This window comes from Talpa occidentalis, unplaced genomic scaffold (assembly GCF_014898055.3).
Source record: "Talpa occidentalis isolate TD23 unplaced genomic scaffold, MPIMG_talOcc4v2.1 talOcc4.16, whole genome shotgun sequence".
NCBI classification, from domain to species: domain Eukaryota; kingdom Metazoa; phylum Chordata; class Mammalia; order Eulipotyphla; family Talpidae; genus Talpa; species Talpa occidentalis.
In genome coordinates, this window is record NW_023601653.1 from 16,261,766 (window position 1) to 16,272,095 (window position 10,330).

The 10,330-nt window shown below is 38.3% G+C and overlaps 1 protein-coding gene across 2 annotated transcripts in view; it reads right to left on the bottom strand.

The window, feature by feature from the left end:
- NEDD1 (NEDD1 gamma-tubulin ring complex targeting factor) overlaps positions 1-927 on the bottom strand; it is a 38,808-nt gene extending 37,881 nt beyond the window's left edge. Inside the window, exon 1 of one of the 2 annotated variants that reach the window (XM_037513822.2) lies at positions 871-927. The gene's annotated coding sequence lies outside the window, so the exon portion shown is untranslated. Of the gene's footprint in view, positions 1-603; positions 660-870 lie in introns of those variants that run through there. The other variant, XM_037513825.2, reaches the window with a different exon arrangement.
- Between the last annotated feature and the right edge of the window lie 9,403 nt (positions 928-10,330).

Consider the following 10,330-nt stretch of genomic DNA (forward strand, 5'->3'; position numbering starts at 1 on the left):
GTACCCTCTCGTTCACCTGCTCAAACAACGAAGCGCTGCAAAAGCGATCTCTACACCCAATACACACAACCAAAAGGTGTCTTTAGGTACTCTTCCACCATCACTCTTGAGCGGTGTGGTAGAGTCTGAACCTGACTTAAGCCAGGTTCTGAAAAAGCAGGTTCAAACGAACTGCCACCAGAGTTTAGCTACACTGACTTTGGCCAATCCATTGTCTTCTTTCTCTGCAAGTGAAGGGGGCAGGGGACCACCTACCTGTCTTCAGAGAACTGCGCACCTGTAAGAGTCACACCATCACCCTGACAGCGAGGGGGCCCCATAGACAGTGAGCTGTCAGGACGCCCAAGATCGGGGCTAGCGGGCTCCATAGAACAGTTACCCTACAACACTCAGAGTAAACAAATACAAATTCTCCAGCTTTCATGGACCAAAAATGCATTTTACTTGCAGGATGACTGCCCGACAGGGCTTACCTGACACACTGCATGTGAGGGCCTGCCTCGCGAGTTGTTTGGAAGGTTTCCCCACACGGTGACGGGCTTATGGAGAAACTTTCCAGAACACCCCGCCCCCACTGCCCCCCAAGAGCTGCCACCAACCTACCCGGCCGACCCCGGGGCCACCTCTCCGGCCGGGTCCGAGGCGTCGCAGGCTCAGGTGCGCGACCCCGGCCCGCGGCCCCCGGGCTCTTCCGCGCCCAACGCGCCGCCGCGCCCCTGCCCGGCAACCGCCTCGAGCGCCAGGCGGGGCGCGCGGAGCCCAGGGGCTCCCGGGCAGCCCGCAAAGGCGGCGGGAGGGCGGGCGGAGGTGAGAACGTGCCGGAACGCCGCGGGCGGCGGGCCGCTGACCCCGGGCCCCCCGGAACCTCACCTCCGAGCCGCGGGACGCCGGGGGCCACGGCGCAGCGCTACTCCTGCGCGGGCTTCCGGCTCCCGCCTGCACTGTTAAACTTCGGCGGCCGGAAGTCCCGCCTTCCCATGGCGTCACCAGGGGAGGCGCTGCCGGATGCGGCCGCGTGGGTCACCCCAGTAGGGGCAGGACCTGGCTAGTTGCTGGGTGTCCACCCAAGTCTTGTCTCAGCGTCAGGGCGAGAATTCCATGCTGGGATGACTCCATCCCGGCGAGGGCTCTGGGCACTGGTTTTTGGGTTTTTTCCCATTCGTTTGTGTCTTGTTTTTGTTTATGAGAATTTAGTTTTCACTACTTTTTTCCTTCTTACTACCATTGTTAATTTGGGGGTTGTATTTGACGTCTCCCCTCAGGGGTAGGCCCGGTAGTTTTCCCACGACCATAGCACCCATGATCCATCACCAAAGTCCCTTGTGCGCTTCCCTGCCCTGTTTTGATCCCTCTCCCAAGCCTGGCGTGTGCCTCACATCTATGGTCAGCTTGCAAGTTTTGTGTTTCTCCTAACCCTTTGGTTTCTCTGTATTCTGCATGTAAGTGACAGTATGGGGTATTTATCTTTCTCCTTCTGAATTATTTCAGGAAGCATAAGTCCTTCCAGCTCCATCCACAGTTTCACAAATGGCAGTTTATTATTTTTGACTGTTGTGTAATGTTCCATTGTATGTATGTATATATGTATGTGTGTGTGTATATATATATATATATATATACACATATATATAATTTATTTGTCTTCAAAACACATGCATATTCATCAGGGAACTCTTCTGTAATTTTCTTTGTGTGTGTGTGATGTCTTTGGCCTAAACTCATTTATCAAGAACAATATTATTATGTCACTAAAACAGGTAAAGCTATTGCAAACAAACTATATATAACATATATGTGCAAATTATGTGTGTAAGTTATATATCACATCTTCTTAATCCACGCATCTGTTTGGGATAACTTAGGTTGTTTCCATCACTTGGCTATTGTAAATAGTGTTGTAGTGAACATGGGAATGCAGGTTTCCTCTTTGAATTAGTGTTTTTGTATTCTCTGGATAGAGACCTAAGAGTGAAATTACTGACTTATATGATAGATCAATTTTTAGTCTTTTGAGGAACCTTCACACAGCTTCCATAGTGGCTGGAAGAGTTTGCATTCCACATGAATTTCAGCAATGTTTACTCTAATTTTTTGATGAATGCCATTGTAGTGTTGATAGGGATTGTGTTGACTCTGTATATTGCTTTGGGTAAGATGGCTATTTTAATAATGCTAATTCTTCTATGAACAGGGAATATCTTTCATTTTTGTGTGTGTCTTCTATTTCTTTTAACAATGCCTTAGGTTTTCATTGTATAGGTCCTTTACTACCTTTTTAAAGTTTTCTTCTAGGTATTTAATTCTTTTTGATGCCATTGTAAATAGGATCGTTTTCTCGATGTCTTTCTCTTCTCACTTGTTATTTGCATATAGAAATGCAACTAATTTTTTAATTGGTTTTGTAACCTACCTCTTTACTGTATTTTATCAATTACTTTTTAGTGGTCTTTAGTGTTCCTATGTACATTATGTCATCTACAAATAGTGATCATTTTGCTTCATCTTTCCCAACTTGGATTCCTTTTATATATTTCCCTTGTCTAATTGCTCTAGGTAGGACTTCTAACATTGTTTTGAATAGTAGTGATGAAAGTGGACATCCTTATACCTTAGAGGAAAAACTTTCAGTCATTCATCTTGAAGTATGATGTTAATTATGGGTTTGTAGTAATAACCTTTATTATATTGAGGTATGTTCCATCTATCCCCAGTTTTTAGGGTTTCTTTCATAAATGGAAGTTGAATCTTATCAGATGCCTTCTCTGCATCTATTGATATGAATGTATGATTTTTATCTTTTCCTTTTTTGATGTGGTGTATTACAGTGACTGATTTTTCAGCTACTGCACTATCCTGGTGGCCCTGGAATAAATCCCACTTGTTCATGATGTTTTACTGAATTCAGTTTGCTAAGATTTTTCTGAGGATTTTTGCATGTATATTCATCAGGGATCTCTTCTGTAATTTTCTTTTTTTGTGTATGATGTCTTTGTCTGGCCTAAACTCATTTATCAAGAACAGTATTATTATGTCACTAAAACAGGCAAAGATATTGCAAACAAACTATAGATAACATATATGTGTGAATTATATATGTAAGTTAATCCAGTAACAAAAAAACTATAGAACATGACTAAATGGTGTTTATTCCAGAAATGCAAAAATCAATTAATGTCATTTACCATGTTTACAAAATAAAGAATACCCATATAAATATGTCAAGCAAAAGATGAAGTAAAAGCATATAGAAAAAAATCAATATTCATTCATGATTAATGACTCTCAGTAAAGTAGGCAAAAGGAGAAGAAACATCTTCAAATACATCTCTGAAAGATGCATAGGTAGCACCATACTTAATAGAGAAAGGCTGAATTCTTTCATCCTACCAGTTGAGAACAATACAAAAATATCCAGTTTCATTAATTTTGTTTTGGAAGTCCTAGCTAGAGGAATAAGACTAAAAAAGAAAGAAAAAAAGCATATAAAATTTAATTTGTATACAATATGATTATATACTAAAAAAAATCATAAGGAATACAGAAAAAAGCACCTAGAACCAATAAGTGAATTTAGCAAGGCTATTATGCAAAGACAATATACAAAAGCTGAGTAGCACTTCTATGTACAAGCAATAAACAAAAAAAAGTGAAATAAAAATTACAATTCCATTTCCATTGTCATTCAAAACCGTGAAATATTTAGTTAATTTAATAAAATATGTACAACAATTCATTTAAAACTATGAAACAGAGAATTAAAGATATAAATAATTATGTCACATTACATCAATGAGATAGAAAACAATATCATTAGAATGTCTTTTTTTTTCAGATTAATGTCTACATTCATCTTAATCTTCACAAAATTCCAGCAGATTTATTTTGTGTTTGTGCAAATTGACAGGCTAATTCAACCATTTATACTGAAATGCAGATGCCTAGTCAAAAAAAAATTTTAAAGAAAGTCAGAGTACCTATACCTGATGTCAATATAGATTTACTGCAGATTAACCCACAGTGACAGAAAGCAATGTAGCACTTTCCTGGGTAGGAGAAGAGTGGGTGGATGATAGAGTAGTCAAGGCACAGTTTGTGGTCATGGAAAATTTCCTTCTCTTAAGATTATCAGGTACCAGCAGGCGTCTTCTTAGGTCAGCCTTGATATCCCTTCTCCTCTTCCAGTCTTTCCCCACAGCTGCCACCACCCCCATACAAACCCACTGTCCCTTATGGTTCTTCCTTGCATTCTCTTCCCTTTAACTCTTCCGTGACTCCCAGCACTTCCACCAAGTGCGTGCTCCAATGTCACCTCTTTCCAATGTGCTGTTCTCTGGACTACCTTGTCGAAACTCTTCCCCCAACTCTCACTGTGCTCTGCCTTCTTACATGAATTTGTCTTCAAAACACATCCCTAGCTGACATTTTACGGTGTTATACACTTATTTAATTACTTGTTTGATTTATTTAGTCTTTTTACTGGAATGAAATATGCCATAAGCACAGGATCTTCATTCTGTTTCTTTGCCACTCTATTCCTGGTGCTTAGTAGACAGTATCTGGCACACAGTGGGGACTCCAGGCTTATTTGGTGAATGAGTAAATAGATGAAGAATGAATGTCTGCAGGCTAAATCTCTCACCTCAGTGCAGACCAATATACTCAACTGCTACCATCTTTATCAGATCACACAACTGCTTCTATGACAAATCATTCCCTCTCCCTCTTCCTCCTCATGGCACCCAAGTGCATGAACCAGACATTGCAGGTCAATTCTGATTTCCCTGTTCCTTCCCTCCTTCCCACAAACATTCAAATAGGTAATCACTAATCCAGTCTGCTTTACTAATGAATACTTCTCAAATCTGTCTAGTTCCCATCCCTACTTCTATTATTTCAATTTGGATCATCCTTGACTCTTACTAGATTATTGAAACAATCTCCTAATTTGATTTCCTGAGTCCAGTCTATTATCACTCCACTACCCTTCAGACTTCTCATAAAATGTTCTTCATAAAATGTAAATCACTGCTTACATTTGACTGCTCTGCTTAAAACCTAGGCACTTAGAATAAAGTCCAGAATTTTAAAGAGCCCCCTAGGCTCTTCCCCCTGCCTCAGACTGATGTCCCCAGCTCTTCTCTGGCCACCTGTCAGGCCTTACTGACCTGATATGCCAGACACCACTGTAGCCTGTAACCCTGCTCCTGCCTCTGCATAAAGTGTGGCCCTTGGTCTCTCTCCAATTTAATCAGGTGGTAGGGTTGGAGAAACTGCCCCTCCTTCCTGATTGCTGCCACAGCATCCTGTACCCACTCCCCATGGACTGTAAATCATGTGTGTGCTCATTGGCTCCTGCCCTAGACTTGAAGCTCAAGAGCACAGTGCCAACTTATGAAAAGTATGTCTTTGTGATCCCTGCTCCTAGCATGGTGCCTGACACAAAGAGGATAATGAGTATTTGATGAATTAATGAATGAATGAGCGAATGAATGAATCTGATTTTCAGAATCTGTTTTTAGAATTTAGCAGTGAAGTGGAAAATGGATTGCTGGGGTGGAGTCTGAGAGCATGCCTAAGGGTTAAGAACTAATTGACATATTCCAGGCAAGATAAAGAGGCTCTGGATTTATGCAAAGTCAATAGGAATGGAAATAAGGAGTCTGAGTCAAGACATTTGTTCAAAAAGAAAAAAAAAAGATATTTTATGAACAAATGCAATTGATTGAGCACTGCATATTTTCTGAAATACAGTGCTAGTGTTTTAAATTTAGACAAAGGGCTGGAAAGTCAGATGTACCCCATGAGAAGCAATCAATCAACAAACTTCATGAAAGTGAGAAGAGGTGATTGAAGTAGACAAAGAGGTTAGCGAAGCACAGAGAGTTTCTGATACAGAAATAAAGGAGAATGTTTTAACTGACGAAGAATCAAGAAACTGACAAAGAAAGTGAGATTTTAGTACAGAGGATAAAATAGCTAGAAAAGTTCACTTCAACCCTAAATATAGTAATAAAATGCGCAGCCAGCTTATAATACTCTACTGACTGCAAAGTTATTCACTATAGAAGCTGAATATCATCTATTTTGGTGAGCGGGGTATGAAAGTAAGCAAGCAAGGTTCTGGGATTTATTGTAGGGAAATTAATTTCTAGGTATGTCATAGATCAGTGTGACCTCATCTCATCTACACTTGACATCCCAAGAGCCATATTTTGAAGGTAACATTGACGGTATTCCTGAAACAGGGAAAGGTTCTGTCATGTCATCTGTGCTATTAGCCAAAGTGTGGGGAATGAAAAGGAATAGATAAATCATAGGCGTGTACTATGTACAAGGCATGGTGGTTTATGTATATCTGTCTCCCACCCTCACTTTTAAAAAATGTACATAAATTGCTATGTTATCATCAACTGACTTCAGGAAATTCTTTGCAGCGCTTGGTTACTTCAAAGGCAATGAAAACCTATAAATACATTTTTTCTGAATAAGTAATGAATATACATTGTAAACCATTTAATCTGTATAAATAGGTTTAGTTAAAAAATCTTCTATCTCTGAACCTGAACCATAATTTCTTCTTTCTAGGACAATTAAAAGGAATTTCTTGTGTACCTTCCAAAAATAGTTTATGTATATGTACAATTGATATAATTTCCTTCAACATTGATTTAATATTCACCAAACACAAGCAATCTGTTCCATACTTCATTTATTTTTTGCTTAACAATACATACTGGGAAGTACCCAGTCTTGCTACACAAAGATCTTATTCCTTTTTCTTATCACATAATATTCCACTGTATGGGTATGTCATTTTTTATTTAGAGAAGCCTCTGTCAGTGACAATTATGAATGCTCCCAGATATTCTTTAAACATACATAATTTCTTTTACATGCAAGTGGAATGTATGTACTAGCACTGTTGAATAGTAATATATTATGTATATGTGCAATTTCAAATGTTCTAGCATTCACATTAAGAAAAATCAAAGGAAATGAGTGAATTAATATACAAAAAATGTTTAACCCACAATGTCCCAATACTATCATTTCAACTTGTAAATCAGTGTAAAATTTTGCAGTACGATACTTTACTTTTTTCCTTGTACAGGGTCTTTGAAACCCAATGTATATTTTATACTTAATATATATCTCAATTCAGATAAGGCACATTTCAAGTGCTCAATAACCAGATGGAGACAGAGCCACTGAATTGGACAACACAGGTATACGCATTCCTAGAAGAGGCATTACTCAGAAAATTATGTTCTTTGATTTTCATGACCAAAGAAGTACCTGTTTATATTCCCCTCAGCTAGGCAAGAAGTAGTATGTCACTGAGTTTTAATTGGCACTTACAAGTGAGGCTGAACATCATTTTATGTGCTTAAAACTATTTCTATTTCCTTTTCCATGGTTATTTCTATATCCTTTGTTCAAACTTTTTTAACTAGAAAAAGACCAATTATTTTCATCATTGACATGTAAGAAAATAAAAATAATCCCTTTATCTGTCATAAATGTTGCAAATATTTTTCCAGTTTACCTTTCTTTGGCCTTGGTAATAATATTACTTTGCCATGTAAAAATGTTTACATTTTCTGTAGTCAAAATATAAAACTTAGACTTTCCTGGCAGGGGAAATACCATAATTATAAAGGTTTTCCCTTCATGAGACTTATCTATTGCACTCTGTCTATGCAGACCCCAGTGATTTTATCAATCATTAGAACATACATATTTAACTTTCCCAGTATCCTTCAAATCTATCCCTACTTTAACATAACCTACCTTAGTTCAAACCATCTAGTATGGGATATTATTGTTCCCTCCCAGTGAGTCATCTTGGTTCCAGGTCTGTTCCTTTGTAATACGTGATCCACACTATTGCAAGAAGGATCTTCCTGTAAAGCAAGTAAGATAATCTCACTCCTCTCCTGAACATGCTTCAGGATATGGATAAAGTTATAACTCCTTAGTTTAGTAAGCACAGCTTTTCATCAGTCACCAAATAGCTATTAAATACTTACCCTGTTCCATCTATCACCTCAGCATGGAAGTAGATGTCATAGTGACAGAACACAAAGCAAAAACATGGTTTCTGGCTAAGAAAATCACTAGTTTTGCTCATATGCAAGGACGTTTCCAGTTCTTTGGAAAGTCACCAAGCAACAGAGACTTGATTGAAATTTACAACACAAATGCAATGATTTGGCTTTTCTTCAAACTTTCTAATTCTATGAAAAAATAACATCAAATAGATGACCTGAGAGACCTCAACCTGAGTTATTTACCTGTTACAGACCCACTCTTACTTTTAGCCCTTTTGTATGAACTGTGATAAGACTCTACAAGAAAAGATTAAAGGAAGGGACGATTCAAGCCAAAGAGTGACTTTGGCATTTGTTGACTCAAACACCCTTGCCCTGTGCTCTCATACCTTGGGGGGAGAGTGTTTTGTCTGTCTGTATCTACGCAGATTCACCTTTGGGTCGGATACCTATCCTGTGCTTTCTAGACACAAAATAAAAGATGCTCTGTATCCCTTGGTTTCTAATAACATGCCACAGACTTTGAAGCAACATTATGAGGTTATAGTATCTAATTGGTTTGGTGCATGCTTCCCGTCTACTCCTATAATAAAGGATACATTAAGTTTGCTTTATGTGTATGGCTTGACTTTGAATAAAAACAGCTGCTCTTATCTAACGCTAGAGAGAAAACTAGGAATTATATCAGAGGGAACAATCCTTCACCTCATGACCTAATGGATTTTTTTCCTTCTAATTTCCATGAGTCTAGACACATCTTTTGTGAAGAAAAAAATGCTTTCTGCTTGCTAATTTGACAGCTGGAAATTTTTGCTCTGGTTCACCTGGACTTTCATCATTGATTTTAGTTTGCAAGGAGGGGAGAGTTGTCTCATAGAAACTATTTTTGAAGGCTGACTAATAACGGTCTGAGGGTGACTCACCATGTAGGAGGGTATGCATTAAGCAGGTTGTGAATAGAAAGAAAGTTGTTTGATATATTTCCTTTCCCCTCCTGAAGCATCGACCAGAAAAGGGCATCTTGGGTGCTAGTGAAATTCTATTTTTTTTTTTTTATCTGGGTGCTGGTTACTAGCTGAGCGTGGTTACTTAGTATGTTCAATTTGAATAAATTCATTGAGCTATCTAGTTCAGATTTACAATTTCAGCATACACATTATATCAATTAAAAGTTTAAAAAAAAACCTGCAATATCCCTTCTCATAAATAGATGCATAAATGGATATGAATTTGTTTCATCATGTGTGCTTTCAAACACACACACACACACACACACACACACTTCCTCTTCATGCAAAGGGATTATTTTCCTAACAGCATCTCTTCCCTCTCTATTAGGCTATGAATTGTCTTTCTTCTTTATTAGAGTCTAAATTCCTTGAGGGAAGGCTAAATGTCTTAATTAGTTTGTACTATCTATTGGAGCTAGCATAATGAAGATACTTAGTAGATATATACTGAACAAATGAGTGAATGAATGAATAAACGACAAAACTAAAGAAATAAGGGACAGGTTTTAATGACTCTGAATAGGAATATAATAAACTCACATTCTCTACATTGTAAAAGACAATTATGCTCATGACTGTCTCAGACATTGATCAGGTTTTCTGGGCAGCCTGAATCTCATAGTCGGGGTATTTAATATAGTGTTTGACCAACCACACCAGCCTATTTCTCAATATTGTCAGATAAATGGCAGGAAAATTAAGTCTCTGTTATATAGTAACTGCAGTACTCTCTGGTAAACTGAGTTTAGAGTTGAACCTGTGTGGGGTGGCACGTGGAGGGTAGGAGTGGGAGATGGGTAGGAGAGTGGGGGTGACTTTGTGTTCCTTGTTATATAATCTTTATGTCACAAGAAGAGTCTTTGATAGTACGGGGGCCTGATCTGACATGGACAATTTAGTTATTTCTCTTTCCTTTTTTTTGGTTGCTTTCTTAGACTTTACTTTAAAAAAAAAATCTGTTTACATTATTAAGAACAAATAGAACAGGTAGAATGTTTTAAAATGTTTCTAGTCAATTGTTTATCTTAGGTTTTCAGTGAGTCCTTTTGGAATGATACATTTGATGATTAGATGAATTCTTCAATGTGAGAAGTAGGAATGAGTGGTGATATGTTAGATATTTCTGTGAAACAAATTACTCGGGAATGTAATCACTTAAAGCTACAATGAAAGCAATAATCTCTCTTAGTTTCTTTGAGTCAGAAATTTGAGACTATCTATGCTGGACAAATGGAGACTAAAAAAATGGTTAACTAACTTACCCAAAGT